The sequence below is a fragment of the Capricornis sumatraensis genome, chromosome 9, assembly GCF_032405125.1.
Source record: "Capricornis sumatraensis isolate serow.1 chromosome 9, serow.2, whole genome shotgun sequence".
NCBI lineage: Eukaryota > Metazoa > Chordata > Mammalia > Artiodactyla > Bovidae > Capricornis > Capricornis sumatraensis.
Genome location: NC_091077.1, coordinates 70,407,525 through 70,424,126, shown reverse-complemented (window position 1 = coordinate 70,424,126; position 16,602 = coordinate 70,407,525).

Here is a 16,602-nt window from a genome sequence, read left to right as displayed (position 1 = left end):
TACCTGCCACATTAGCTTTTTAATGAAAGCAGAAAAGCTCTCATTAAAAACTAATGAATCAGGCTGAAAAATAAAATGCAAAGCAATGAATTATTATAGGCATTACTATTGCAAGAAAACAGCATGCTTACCACACCATCCCCCTGGAACATATTTTGACAATAATGACACCAGTGATGTTTCTCACCCTATAAAGTGTCTCTGTATCATGATCTCTAATCCAGTAATGCTGTCAAGCAGGGGTATCCACTTCCCAGGGGGGAAAACAGGTTCCCAGCAGTAGGTGCCCTGCCCTGTGTCACACACTGGTTAATGACAGTATTAGTTTGAACCCAAGGCTTCTGACTTCAATTGTGGTGTCCTTTCCACATCTGACCAGCAACTAGATTGAGTGATATTTAGCTCCTGTTTCAGAGAGCACAAAAGCCCTCTGAAATTTTCAGTCTAGTAATCAGGTTCTAGATATGGCTTTGCCGCAGTTTGAGTTGGAGCGAATCACTTTCCTCTCTGAGACTCAGTCTCTGCATCTACAAATCCAGAGGATTCCACTGGAGGAGTTTAAAGTTCAAAAAAAAATTTTTTTAAGCAACCACACCCTTTCCCCAAGTGAAACCTTATCAAGATTCCCATTCCATGAAACATCTATTCAAAAGCAAAGCTACTCTACCCACCAGAGCTAAACATGCAGCCAAGCTATGCTTCATTCATGAATATACACTCGACACAAATGCATTCATCTGTCCGCCACAAAGATCAAACCAGTCAATCCTAAAGGAATATTCATTGAAAGGACTGATGCTGAAACTGAAGCTGAAGCTCCACTACTTTGGCCACCTGAAGCGAAGAGCTGTTTCGTTGGAAAAGACCCTGATGTTGGGAAAGACTGAGGGAAAGAGGAGAAGGGGGCGACAGAGGATGAGATGACTGGATGGCATCATCAACTCAATGGACATGAGTTTGAGCAAATTCCAGGAGACTGTGAAGGACAGGAAAGCCTGGCGTGCTGCAGTCTATGTGGTCACAAAGAGCTGGACACAACTGAATAGCCACAGTCCACCACAAGACGTGCTGAATGTTCATGGCAGCTGTGTTCATAATACCAAAACCTGGAAACAACCCAAGGGTTCAAGAGTGAAAAAGATCAACAAATTGTGGTGTAGTCACACAACAGAATTCCACACAGCCATGAAAAAGGACAGGCTACTTCTGCCTGCAAACGCATGGATAAATCTCTCAGATATAATTTTGAGTGAAAGAAGCCAGACATGAAAGAGCATAAACTTTGTAATTCCATTTATTTAAAGGCTCAAAATGGGCAAAATCAGAATGGTGGTTACCTGTGGGGAGGATGTTGTTCTGACAGCATAGAGCCTGCCCAGGGGTGCAAAAAGGGTTCTTTACCTTGATCTGAGTAGCAGCTACACAGATGTATACATATATAAAAATTCATCAAGCTTTATCATTGAAATTCCTATACCTTATGTCATGTAAGTTGTACCTCAAAAAAAAGGTAAAAAAGTGGAGTTCCTATGGCTGAAGTAAGACAGAGGGTTTTGAAGATCCATTAGCTAAGGCTTTACCCCATTATTTCCATCCACCCACCCCTTGGGGGACCCTAAGGGACCACAGGACACGGTATTAAAGACCACCAGACTCGACCATCTCTAAGGAAAGAGCAGAGCCAACAGATTCACTTTGAGAATTCAGCTTTAATCACTTTGCCTCAACATCACCCTACAGTTGACAGCTGCTTCAAACACCCAACTTTTCATGTGATGTTCTTACCCTTGTTCTCACCACCTTCTTCCCCACCCTGCAATCCCCAAAGCCCATGTGCTGCTCCCGGGACCAAAGCTCCCTGTTCACCCTCCCTAAGCATCACTACCTCCCTCCAACTTCCTAAGAAGGCCCATGCAAGCTTCCCTCCTGGTGGTCAGCACAAGCTTTCCTCCTGGTGGTGAGCATAAGCTCTCAGGCCCATCCACTGAGTCTCAAGTCCTGGCTCCTCTACTTGCAGCTTCTTGTGCTATGAGGTTGTTAATCGTACAGACCTCACTGAATTGTTAGGAGAATGAATGAAGATAATACATGGAGAAGACAGTACAGTGTCTAATCTATCCTGGGTGCTCAGTAAGTGTTAGCTATTGTTCTGATCATTATCTGTTCTTCAATTCTGTCCTTGGCTGCTCAAGGCTAGAGAATATATAGCTTTTAAAAACCAAAATAATCTTGTAAAATGCTTACCACATGCTTTGTTGAACTTCATCCTCACATCCTAGCCTCATGAGTAGACTGAGGTTAGGTTTCCAGAGTCACACAGCTGATCAATCAGTGATGGAGTCAAAACTCTAACCCAAACTCTCCTGACCCCAAAGCCCATCACAGTCTGAGCTCTTGGCTACTTGTTTAGTGAACCACATAACAGAATTGACAGAGAAGGTACCCAATCCTAAGAGATTGTATACTGGAGCCACCAGTGTGATCGAGTTTGGAATCAAACAAATCCAGGTTCTAATCCTGGGTTGTGTGGTTTACTAGTTGTGTGAATTTGCACTAATTATTTAGTTTCCCCCAGCCTCAATGAGCTCATCTGTAAACTGAGACACAGTAGTGAAATGCATTAAAGGAGCTTCCTAATTGTAGCCAAAAGGAAAGAAGAGTCAACCCCGGGGATTTCCAGCATCATGGGATACTGAGGAGGAGTGATTTGGGGAAGGGACCTTATACTTCACCCATGTTTGTTCAGTTCAGAACAGAACCTCTTATCCAGGGACAACCCCTTCTAAGATTAGGGAGTTTTTTAAAGATCAAATGATACTGAAGTACAAAATGTTAAATTTGTGTGTGGTTCTGGTCTCTCTTCCCTTGTCAGTTTTAAAAAACAGTTGCTAAAAACTAACCTTCCCTCTCAGCCTATCTTCCTCTTCTTGTTTCTAAGTCAAAGACTATATTAGAATTCAAGTTGGTTTTAGTTTTCAATTAGCCCATCTTTCAAATTCTCTGTTTCTTATCAGTCAGGACATTACTTTCTCGCCCTACCTCCTTCTGGACAGCTATGCCTTAAGTGAGAGGAATTAGGGTTACATCTTAGACCTTGTAAGTTCGGACTCCCAGGTTGCTCTGAGAAGCAAGTGGTTGGAACAGTGACTCAGAGTCAGAAGGGAAGGATTTGGCAATAAATGTGGGTTTAAAAGGTCTGATATCCATACACACTCACTTCAGAAACTTTCACCACCCCCAAGAGGACATTGGGGCAATCATGCTCTCTCTCTCACCTCCACATACATTACTGAGGCTGCAATCCCTTCTGTTGACAGCCCCCTCTTCTTTCCCCTGCAGCATTGCCTCTGATTGCACCTCTCCAGGCCTGAAAGAACATCATCATGTGAACTGAGCATAGTCAAGCAACTGGGGACAGTCCAGTCTACCTGGAAGGGCAATTTGGCCACCAGAATTGAGTCTTTAAAAAGTTGATACTCAGTGTCTCAAATTATACTCGGTTTATTAAGGAGCCCCAGCTTGCAGGGTATCAAACACAAATTTATCTCCAATTATGCACTCTCAAATCCTCTTTAACAATGCTTAACATCATTTTGGTCCAATTCTATTTAATTCTAGTTATTATAGATTATTCAGTCCCATTTTGTTTCCATAGAACTCTGTAGAATTGGATGTTTTTGCTGATCACAGAGTTATAACGATCAAATGTCAGTGACAAGTAAACCTCCCAAAGGATCTAGAAACCTGGAAAAAGAAAACAGGAAGGTTAGAACGGGAGGCTAAGAAGAGACAAGGATTTCCAAAAAGAGTTCAGTTAGTGCTGTCATCCTGCTGCAGTCCTGACACCAGAAGGTAGGCAGGCACTGGTTAGGGACACTCTTCCTGTCCTGGGGTATGAATCCCAACTATGCCATTTGGATAAGTTAATTTCCCCTGGACTCAGTTTCCACATTTGGGATGCTGTGGGAATTAAAGAGGCATCACAACTGCAGTGTCTGGTACACAGAGGGATTTCAACAAGTATTAACCACCATTACTATTTGTGCCCTGAAATTTCTGAATAATTAATTGTGACTGTGAACTCTTGAATGAGTCTGTTATTGCAATTTACACAGAGAAAGTGCTTTATGGTCTAAAAGCAAATCTTTGGAATAAAAATTGAAATGTGTCACCATCTATCTCCCATCAAATTGGAAAATAATACTGCCCAGTGCTAGTGAGAATGTGGGGAAGTAGACATGGCTTTGCTGTTGATGGGAATGTAACTGAGAAGTGCTATTTGACAATTTGTATCAGCTCCCTTGAACATCCACTCTGGGACAAAGCAGGATAGGGAGAAAAGTAATGTAGTGGCAAAGGGTTGAGCAGAGACGGGAGTAGGATGTCTGCTAGAGGCAAAATGCAGAATCTAGGATGAATCCATGGAATTTACAGATCTTTAAAGAGTTCCAGACATTCCAAGGAGCAGATGTAAAATGTGTGGTCCAGCAAATCAAGTCTCACAGGATTATTGCTTGGATGTTAGGAAAAATGCTAATCTCTTAAGACTGGAAACATACAAAAAATACATCTCTAGCTGCCAATTGCATGTCCCCACCCAGAGATCTCAGTCTTCTTCGCCTCAGCACACCCAGGTTGGACCAATTGACTGACCACACTCCCCACCCAAAACTATTTGTCTTCCAGCAGAGTCCAGTCTCAACAAGCAACATAAAAGATATCACAACTTGCTGGTTGTTCCAGCCCCAATCTGAGTGGTCATCCCTGAATTCCATTTTCCCTTCACCAATGAGGCACCTCCCCAAAACCCTACATTCAATCATTCAACAGATCTGGTTTCTTCTCCTTCCAAAATATATCCTGAATCCAGTGACTTCTCTCAGTCTCCTCTGCTACCATCTGATCTAGACCACCATTATTTCCCACCTGGACAAGCCTTGTTGATTATCTTACTTCTACTCTTAATCCCTCTAAGTCATTTTCCAGGTAACAGTCTGAATGTTCTTTTAAAAAGATAAACCAGATTGAGTCACTGGATCAACCAGATGAACACTCATCAATTTCATGCTGTCAATCTCTTCATCTTTGTCTACCATCCACCTTCCCTTCACCCACTACCCTGTAGACACACAGACCTACTTTCTCCCTGTGAACCCCACACACTCATGGCCTTTCCCCTTTGCTCTTCCTTTGGCCTAGGAAACTCCATTGTTAGCTCTTCTCAACCTTCAGATCTTTCCTCAAAGAGGTCTTCCCTTGATAGACCACCCAAAAGAGCCCCTCTAGTCACTATCACAATACCTGTTCAATTTCATTCACAGCAGTAATCTCCAGCTGAAATTTTTTTATTTGTTGACTTGTACACTGCTTGTGTTCCCTACCACCTCATACCACTAGAATGTGAGCTCCACGAAGGTAGAAGCCTGCTTATCTCATTCATTGTTTATCCTCAGCATCCAGGGCATGAAAAGTACTCAATAATTAGGGGGAACAAATTAGTGAATAAATATAAAATCTGGGTCAAACAAGTTCATGGTGCCTCCCCCTCTAGGGTCCTCTGGCCATTGATGACTTCAAGGTTGGTGGTGGGAGAAGAGGGCAGAGAAGTGGGAGAAGAACAGGCCACCAGTTCTGATGGAGAGACAAGGAAGAGTGCTTCTTGTTTAACCATGGGGAGAGCCACAGGAGAGCTCAAGATTTGGTCCAGGCTTTCACGGCAAGTTGATGGCAGGAGGAGAAGCTAGTTTCTGCCCCTTGGCACTTGTCCAGGTGATTGCTCCAGATGTGTCTTGTCACTATCTCTACTGGGCTATTTCACAATGGTGTAAAGTGGATGAGAAGTAACTCCATCCCAGAGGAAATTCTCTTGGGACATCTGGTCATGAGGTATGCAGGAAGTTGATTAATGTATAAGCATTAAGATGATGAAATGCTAAAACATCACTGCCTGGTATGCAGCACAACAGAGATCCCTTAACTTAGTACTGAAGGCACACACTCTTTAGCCTCTTTCCAGATCTGAAGTCTCTTATGACTTCATTTTCTGCAAAAATGGGAAATACAATGAGAAGCAAATAATCAGCAAAGTCCCTTTCAGCCCTGATATATATATAGAGAGAGATAGAGATAGAGATAGAGATAGGCTGTGCTGGGTCTTTGTTGCTACATGAGGGCTTTCTCTGGTTACAGAGAGCAGGGGCTACTCTCTAGCTACAATGCATTGACTTCTCACTGTGGTGGCTTCTGTCGTTGTAGAGCACAGGCTCTAGAGCATGCTGGCTTTAGCAGCCGAGGCACGTAGGCTCAGTAGTTGTGGTGCATGGGCTTAGCTGCTCTGCACCATGTGAGATCTTCCTGGACCCGTGTCCCCTCCATTGGCAGGCATATTCTTAACCTCTGGACCACCAGGGAACCCTCAACCTTGATATTTTAGAATGCTCCTCTTAGACATGAGTTCCTTCCCTAAGCCAAATTGATGTACTTACTATCCTTCCTGTCCCCTACCTATATATGTGTGCATGCTACGTCCCTTCAGTCATATCCAACTCTTTGTGACTTGATGGACTGTAGCCTGTCAGGCTCCTCTGTCCATGGGATTCTCCTGCCAAGAATACTGGAGTGGGTTGCCATGCCCTCCTCCACGGGATCTTCCCAACCCAGGGACCAAACCCATGTCTCTTATATCTCCTGCATTGGCAGACAGGTTCTTTATCACTAGTCTCATCTGGGAAGCCCCACCTACACATAAACCTAAAAATACTTGCTTTTGTTTGTACTGCCCCTCTATTAATAATTCTGTCATGTCCTCTCTGCTCTCTGAAATACTGTATAAGCCTCAATAATCAATGGAATTTCTACTTCCACTCTTCTTCCTTATTTGTCCCAACTGAAAATATTATCCTTTTATAAACAATCAGGCATTTATTGTCTAATCCAGGAGTTGGTAAACAGCAGCCTGCAGACCAAATCCAGGTCAAATCTGTTTGTTTTACAAATATAGTTTTATTGGAACACAGACATGTAATTCATTTGCCTGTTGTTTATGGCTGCTCCTGCTGCACTGCAAGACAAGATTAAGTAGTTATAACAGAAACAGTTACAACTGGATTTAGAAAAGGCACAGAACAAGAGACCAAATTGTCAACATTGGTTGGATCATAGAAAAAGCAAAAGAATTCCAGAAAAACAACTACTTCTGCTTTATTGACTATGCCAAAGCCTTTGACTGTGTGGATCACAACAAACTGTGGAAAATTCTGAAAGAGGGGAATACCAGACCACCTTACCTTCCTCCTGAGAAACCTGTATGCAAGTAAGAAGCAACAGTTAGAACCGGACATGGAAAACCAGACTGGTTCCAAACTGAGAAAGGAGTACGTCAAAGCCATATATTGTCATCTTGCTTATTTAATCTCAATGCAGAGTACATCATGTGAAATGCCAGGCTGGACGAAGCACAAGCTGGAATCAAGATTGCTGGGACAAATATCAATAACCTCAGATATGTAGATGACATCACCCTTATGACAGAAAGTGAGGAGGAACTAAAGAGCCTCTTGATGAAAGTGAAAGAGGAGAGTGAAAAAGCTGGCTTAAAGCTCAACATTCAAAAAACTAAGATCATGGCATCCAGTCCCATCACTTCATGGCAGATAGATGGGGAAACAATGGAAACAGTGACTGACTTTATTTTCTTAGGCTCCAAGATCATTGCAGATGTTAATTGGAGCCATAAAATTAAAAAATGCTTGCTCCTTGGAAGAAAAGCTATGACCGACCTAGACAGCATATTAAAAAACAGCGACATTACTTTGCCAACAAAGTCCCATCTAGTCAAAGCTATGGTTTTTCCAGTAGTCATGTATGGATGTGAAAGTTGGACCATAAGGAAAACTGAGCGCTGAAGAATTGGTGCTTTTGAACTGCAATGTTGGAGAAGACTCTTGAGAGTCCCTTGGACTGCAAGGAGATTAAACTAGTCCATCCTAAAGGAAATCAGTCCTGAATATTCATTGGAAGGACTGATGCTGAAGCTCAAGCTCAAACTCTAATACTTTGGCCACCTGATGCGAAGAACTGCCTCATTTGAAAAGACCCTGATGCTGGGAAAGATTGAAGGCAGGAGGAGAAGGAGACAACAGAGGATGAAATGGTTGGATGCCGTCACTGACTCAATGGACTTAAGTTTGAACAAGCTTCAGGAGTTGGTAATGGACAGTGAAGCCTGGCATGCTTGAGTCCATGGTGTTGAAAAAAGTTGGACATGACTGAGCGACTGAACTGAACTATACTGGAATGGGTAGCCTATCCCTCCTCCAGCATATTTTCCCAACCCAGGAATCAAACTGGGGTCTCCTGCATTGCAGGTGGATTCTTTACCAGGGAAGCCCTGAACTGAACGGAAACAATATGGCCCACAAAGCCTGAGTGTTTACTGTCTGGCCCATTACAAAAAAAGTTTGCCAACTTCCAGCTAATCTGTGCTTCTCAAACTTGAGTACACAGAGATCCAGAATGGGTTCTATACATAAGATACCCAACAAAGTCACTGGGTCAACACAGGGTATCTTGTTGAAGCACAGATTTTACTAGAAGACTAGGGAGAAAAAATGGATAGTAGAATGTAAATGTGGATATTAAAGCAAAACATATTTATATTAAGAAGTGGATTCCAGCATATGCATGAAATATTATGTAAAATCCCAAATGTGACCAAAGCTTGGGAAGGGCTGCTTCACATTATTGCTGCTCCTCCACTGTTACAAATATTTTGCTATAAAATTTTGGGAAATACCTATCCATGCCATTTAATTTGAAATGAAAGTCCATGAATCTTATAGGGTTTTGTATCCTCACCACTTCCGACACAGTGCCTGATTATACGAACTCCAGAAGGTCTAGGGTCATTTATCAAGATAAATCCTAAAAGGTCCTCACCTGTCAGGATAGTTAATGGGGTCCTGCCTGATGGCAGAGGAAGGAACCAGAGAACTTAACCAGCAGTGGTCTCTTTCACTGCGGAGGAGCAGGGCAAGGGGCTTATTAGTGCTGTGACTGTCTCTCTGGCAACAAAATGTCTGGGAGCATTCTGTTACCTTAACAACATCTGCAATAATACCATTATCAGGGCTTCCCAGGTGGCTCAGTGGTAAAGAATCCGCCTGCCGATGCAGGTGACACAGGATTCCATCCCTGGACTGGGAAGATCCCACATGCCAGGAAACAAATAAGCCCACGTGCCACAACTACTGTGCTCTAAAGGCCAGAAGCCACAACTGCTGAAGCCTGTGCACCCTAGAGCCAGTGCTCCGAAACAAGAGAAGCCTTCACACCGCAATTAGCAAGTACCCCTACTCGCCACCACCAGAGAAAAGCCGGCACGGCGGTGAAGCACAGCCAAAAATAAATAAACAATTAATTAATTAAAAAAAATACCATCACCAACTCAAACCACTATTTAGTTCCTTCCTGAACTGAAGGTAGAACCTATCTTCGAAGTGAGTGAGTGATGACCTAGTTGTTTTTTATTTATATCTGCCTTTTCTTTTCCTATTTATTTATTTTGGAAGAGAAAAAGGGAGAGGAGATACTAGAAAGTTTACTCCATCCTTGGCGGCCGACACCACCACATTGGCGTTCCCGCCAATCATTCCCCTCACCTCAAAGCATCTCCCTCTGACTTCTGAGATCAGAATGACCCCTACTGGATAAAGATACTCTCTATGCTAATATGGGAATTTCTCCAACACATATTAAGTGAAAACAAAAAAAGTGCAGAAAATTGTGTGAGTATACTACATTTTGTGCAGCAGAGGTTGCACTAGATGAGCCTAGTTATCCGTTGTTTTCTATATGTGCATAAAGAAACTCTGAAAGTTTACATACAGAAACTAATAACAGTTTGTTGCTGAATGTTGTTGCTTATGTTCATTCTGTTTTTTGAAGACAGATATTCCTAGGAAAGGATAACACATAAAGTTATCCTGGTAAGAATCGGGAGATGGTTTTGGCTCTGGGCATTGGGGTAGAAGGCAGTCCCAAACTCCTGTCAAGGTGGGAAGATCTAAGGCCAATCCCAATTCTGCCACTGACCTGCCAGACAAATTACTTTCCATTTCTGCACCTTCAGTTATCTTTCTTGTAATGTGAAAGTTGAGAGCTGGGAAATACCCAGGAGTGTTTGCAGTTGTAAGATTCTACAGTTCAAGGCAGCATAACTAATGGAAAGATTAAGGTCATGACCACGTGGCTAGACCTCAAAAATATAAACCAAACTGGAAAAGGTTAGTTGCAGAATGACATGGACTGTATGACACCACTCTAAATTTCTAATTTAATTTTCTCAAGTAAGTAACATAGTCCATCCACATTGCTCAAAAATCTTTAAAGAATACATTTAATATCTTCCTTCCCATCTCCCACCCTTCTGTCCTCCCACATGCAAAACTGTTATTAGTTTCTGTATGTAAACTTTCAGAGTTTCTTTATGCACATTTTATCTCTTTTAAAAGACAATATGAAGCAAGCATGCTCTACTGTGCTTTGTTGCTCAGTCATGTCTGACTCTTTGCAACCCCATGGACTGTATGTAGCCTGCCAGGCTCCTCTGTCCATGGGGATTCTCCAGACAAGAATACTGGAGTGGGCTGCCATGCCCTCCTCCAGAGGATCTTTCCAACCCAGGGATTGAACCCAGGTCTCCCTCATTGTGGGCAGATTCTTTACCATCTGAGCCACAGGGGAAGCCCAAGAATACTGGATTGGGTAGCCTATCCCTTCTCCAGGGGAACTTCCTGACCCAGGAATTGAACTGGGGTCTCCTGCATTGCAGGCAGATTCTTTACCAGCTGAGCCACCCAAGAAGCCCAGGAAGAAAACATGGCAAAGGGGAAATAAAAGAGGAAGGAAGGAAAAGAAAAAGAAAATAAACTTTAAAATCAGTGAACCTGAACTTGAATCTCAGCCCCACCTCAGCCCCAGGCTCTCTTTCTCAACTTCAATATCTGTGTGATACAGATAATGCCTACCTGGCAGAGAGAATTAATGTCATAACTAAAGATAAGCCATGTGAAACCATGATTAGCACATAACTGTGGCTCAACAGCCTAGAGGAGGGTATGGCAACCCACTCCAGTATTCTTGCCTGGAGAATCCCATGAACAGAGGAGCCTGGCAGGCTACAGCCCATAGGCTTGCAAAGAGTCAGACACAGCTGAAGCAACTTAGCGTGTGTGTGTGGCTCAACAGTCATATTATAATTCTTAACACTAATTTGCTTATTTTATTCAAATATAAACAATACTTCAAGCCAAAGAAAACTCCAGTAGCTTTTGTCAGCTCCACTGCCTCTTTTTCCCTTGGGTTTCCCAAGGAGTCTTCTTGATGACACCATAGCAACAGTTTCAACCCCTGTAGCACCTTTTCCAAATGTCCTGCTCAGAGTTGCCTCTGTCTGAACAAACCACTTGTGTGACTGGGTGAAAGAAGCTAGGGTGTGGTCAGGGGCAGAGGGGGGAGTTTCCTCTGTGTCACAACCTCTGTTCCCAAGAGCTCTGACCTCTACTAACACCCAGTGAGACTCTGGCTTCCCACTGTGTAGCAACTAGAAAGTCCAAGTCCGACACATACCTTCTCTGGGAGCAAACCATGGGCAAGAATCTCCAGCCTGACTCTGCCCATCCCTCTGCAGGATGACATGGAGAATTACAGCCATGATTTACCTGAAACCTATAACCACTGTGGCCTCAGAAGTGGCCATTTCCTCCCTTGGGCCTGAGTCTGTGTTACATCCACAGGCAGCAAACTGCACACACTCCCCAAGACAGCACTGCTTCAGCCTCCTACCGCCTCACTCTCCCAAAGAGAACCAGGAAATATTTGTCTTTGCTGTAAATTCCTTTTATCAGAACAGAGGAGATTAGAGTAGTCAATTTTGTTTTGTTGGGGACAAATTATGCTCAGAGATTGAGGCTGTCTCTGTCAGTATTTAACACAGGTTCACTGCAGGAATTATAATAATTTCACAAGCAAATAGCATAGGATAATGTCTCTCAATAAACTAGTAAAGAAATAATGTAGCTCAGCTGGTAAAGAATCTGCCTGCAACGCGGGAGACCCTGGTTTGATCCCTGGGTTGGGAAGAACCCCTGGAGGAGGGCATGGCAACCCACTCCAGTATTCTTGCCTGGAGAATCTCCATGGACAGAGGATCCTGGCAGGCCACAAACAGTCCTTGGTGTCATGAAGAGTCGGATACAATTGAGCGACTAAGCACACACAAACCAATAATATATTAATCACACTTTTGTTCCAGGTAAGATGAGATGAAAGGAATAAAGTCCCAATTTAGCTGAGGTGTCCCTTTCTTCACGAGTTGGTTCCTGGGAAAGTCAGATTAACCAACCGAGAGCCTGACATCCAGCTCCCAGGAAAATGTAAGTCCCCTGTTGCTGGAGCAGGTTGCTAGGGAATCAAGATGCCAGTGTTGACAGACAAGATGACCCCCCATGCAAGGAGCTGCACTGCTTTTCCCCTGTGCTTACCCCATTACCCACACAGGACCTAACTCCTCAAGATCTAGCTGTTTAGATCAGTGAAGGGTTGCCTTGCCCAGACCAAAGCTTTCAGATTGTCCTCATAAACTCTGAGTGTTTATAGTCTAAATGTCCCCTCACCATAGATGCTTCTTCATATTATTGCAAAGCCCCCAGGAACCCCTGGACAGCTGACCTGCTGAGGGCTTATGGGCAACCATAGATGTCAAATGTCTTGATGTAGCTTCTTCATATCAAAATGACTTTCTTATAAAGACAATTTCATTCTTCAATCAAAACAACTTCACTCTTAAAAACAATTTCATTTTTGTCATAAGCAAGTGGATTTGACATCATATTAAACCACCACATAACAACTGACCACATTCCTTCTTACATCTCTGGATTATTTTCAGAGTGGAATTGGTTTCTATTCTTTTTCATTATTTTGACCCTAAAACATCACAAAACTAGAAAGAAAAGAAAAGAGGGAAAGGAGGATGGCAAAGATACAGAAATAAAAAGGCTCGAAGCAGACAGCATCATAGCAACATAACTTACTGGACTCTTTAGGGAGGAAGATCCAGAAGTGAAATAAAGATCCGTGTCACCAGGTCCCTGATTCATGGCCGAACCCACTATAGAAACCAATGAGAGAACGCAGAGCCAATGCTACTAGCTGGGTGAGCTGAAGTCATGCCTGCTCTAATAACATCTGGAAGCTTCACCAAGTCAGAAAGAACATGTCCTTCAAATATTGGTAGCAATGAACCAATAACAACTCATCAATCAACTAATTAAAATCATGGGGAAACATATGATGATTATTCATGGCAGCTGAAGATTACTTTCTCCTTGGCAGAACAGATCAGAATCAGAAAGGAAACTGCAAGATACATAAGCTTAACTTTCTGGAACTTGCAAGTATTTCTTTCTGCTTTTAGGGGCCTGGATTCCATGAAGCCAACATCCTCTTCCTGTCACATCCCTCGCAGGACTGCCAACACATTTACTGCCAATGCCTCAAGTCTCTTCCCTTTATCCAACATTCTCCTTCGCTGGCCTCATTTCCCATAGCTCTTCACTGAGAGACAACTACCTGCTCTGAGAAGCCAATCCTTCCAAAATGATAATGGATGCAGTGGTAGACAGAAAAATAACCCTCCAAATATATTCACGACTCAATCCCCAGGATCTTTCAGTCTTTCAAGGGGATTTCATGAATAGCATTAAGGTTAAGGACCTTGAGATGGGAGGAGTATCCTGCATTACCTGGGTGAACTTAACAATTTAATTACTTGGGTCCTTAAAGGTGGTGGGGCTTCCCTGATGATTCAGACAGTAAATAATCTGCCTGCAATGCAGGAGACCCAGGTTCGATCCCTGGGTCAGGAAGATCCCCTGGAGAAGGGAGTGACAGACAACCCACTCCAGTGTTCTTGCCTGGAGAATTCCATAGACAGAGGAGCCTGGCAGGCTACAGAGTCAGATGCACAAAGAGTCAGACATGACTGAGTGACTAACACTTAGAGGTGGAGAACCTTTCTGTGCTGGGTCAGAGAGATGAGAGGGAAGAAGAAGAAGAGTTGCTAACTTTGAAGATGGAAAAAGTGGACACAAGTCAAGGAATGTAAGTGGCCTCTAGAAGCTGGGAATGACCCTCAATGACAACGAGCAAAGAAACAGCATCTCAGTTCTATAACCACAAGGAATTGAATTTTGCAAACAATTCAAGTGTGGAAGGAAACAGATCCTTCCCTAGAACCTCCAGTAATGAACACAGCCCTGCTGATACCTTGATTTTACCCTGTTGAGACACACAGCAAAAGTTTTACCTACAAAACTGGAAGGTAATAAATTGATGTTGTTTAAACCATTATATTTGTGGAATTTTGCTTTTCTAGCAATAGAAAACTAGTAAAGATCCTAATATGAGACCCTGTTGGAAAGGCTTTCAGTTAGTTTGCTTGCTGAAGCAACTATTATGGTACCAGATTTTAAAATCTCACATATATTTTATTTATTTTTTAATATAAATTTATTTATTTTAATTGGAGGCTAATTACAATATTGTATTGGTTTTGCCATACATCAACACGAATCTGCCATGGTGCACGTGTTCCCCGTCCTGAACTCACCTCCTACCTCCCTCCCCATACCATCCCTCTGGGTCATCCCAGTGCACCCGCCCCAAGCATCCTGTATCATGCATAGAACCTGGACTCGTGATTCATTTCATATTTGAAATTAGACATGTTTCAATGCCATTCTCCCAAATCATCCCACCCTCTCCCTCTCCCACAGAGTCCAAAAGACTGTTCTATACATCTGTGTCTCTTTTGCTGTCTTGCATACAGAGTTATCATTACCATCTTTCTAAATTCCATATATATGCATTAGTATACTATATTGGTGTTTTTCTTTCTGGCTTACTTCACTCTGTATAATGGATTCCAGTTTCATCCACCTCATTAGAACTGATTCAAATGTATTCTTTTTAATGGCTGAGTAATACTCCATTGTGTATATGTACCACAGCTTTCTTATCCATTCATCTGCTGATGGACGTCTAGGTTGCTTCCATGTCCTGGCTATTATAAACAGTGCTACGATGAACATTGGGGTCCACGTGTCTCTTTCAATTCTGGTTTCCTTGGTGTGTATGCCCAGCAGTGGGATTGCTGGGTCGTAAGGCAGTTCTATTTCCAGTTTTTAAAGGAATCTCCACACTGTTTTCCATAGTGGCTATACTAGTTTGCATTCCCACCAATGATGTAAGAGGGAGAAAATCTCACATATATTTTAGAACAGGCAGATTGCTTTATGACTCGTGGCTAGATGAGTCATCCACTTTGTTCATTCACCTGTTCCATTACGGAATGCCAACTATGTACCAGTATACAGTTCCCTATCCATATGGCTCCTTCAAGATTATATCTGCTATACAAGCATTTTTTTGTTGTTGTTTTTGGCTTATTGCATTTAGCATAGTGTCCATAAGGTTCCATTGTAACAAGTATAAGAATTCCCTTCCTTTTCAAGTCTGAATAATATTCCATTGTATTTATATACCACATTTTGTTTATCCACTCAACCATTTGGGTTGCTTCCACTTCATGGCTATTGTGAATAATGCTGCTATGAACATGGATATACAAATATCTCTTCAAGATCCCACTTTCAGTTCCTTTGGTTATAGGCCAAAGGAGCTAGAATTGGAACACAATTCACTCTGACTCTGATGTTCATTTTCTTTCCAGGGTGCCACACAGCCTGGGGTGAAGTTATGGCTTTCTGTGCTGTAACTAACCAGATACGTGAAGTTTTTTGCTCTCGGTCCACTCTACACAGAGCTAGTTTTATTTTACGATTTTTCAGTGATTCGAATACAACCAGATAGTCTGTGCTTAGAATAAAACTCTAACTCCTTGGCCCTATATGATCTGGCCCTTATCTTCAATCTAACCTGATTTCCAACCACTTGATACACGTTAGCCAAGCTGGCTCTGTTTCTGTTCTTCAAACATAAACACTTCCTACCTCAGGGCCTTTGCATTTGCTGCACATTATCCCTGGGATTTTGTATAACTGGTTCCTTCCTATCATTCAGGTCTCAACTCTAATGTGACCTCTTCAAAGAGACCTCCCCCCAGCACACTTTACAAAGTAGCACCTCCTAGCACCATCTGGCACATTGTTCTCATTTGCTTTCTTCATAATGATCTAAAACTTGTTTTGTTGTTGTTGTTTTCTAGTTTATTATCTATCTCCCTCACAAGAATGTATTTTCCATACAGAGATCTTATCTGTCTTGTTCCTCCAGTATCCCCAGAGCATAAAGCCATACCTGGCACATAATAGATGCTTATCAAATACTTGTTGAATAAAGGAAGTTTCAAATACTTGTTGAATACAGGAACTTCATTGCAGTTTATCATATCCAAAAAAATGGAAATGGTGACCTGAATCAAACAGATCTTATAATCTATCACCTAGTACAACTCACCTGTGGCTTCCCTGGTAGCTCAGACAGTAAGGAATCTGCCTACAATGCAGGAGACCCAGGTTC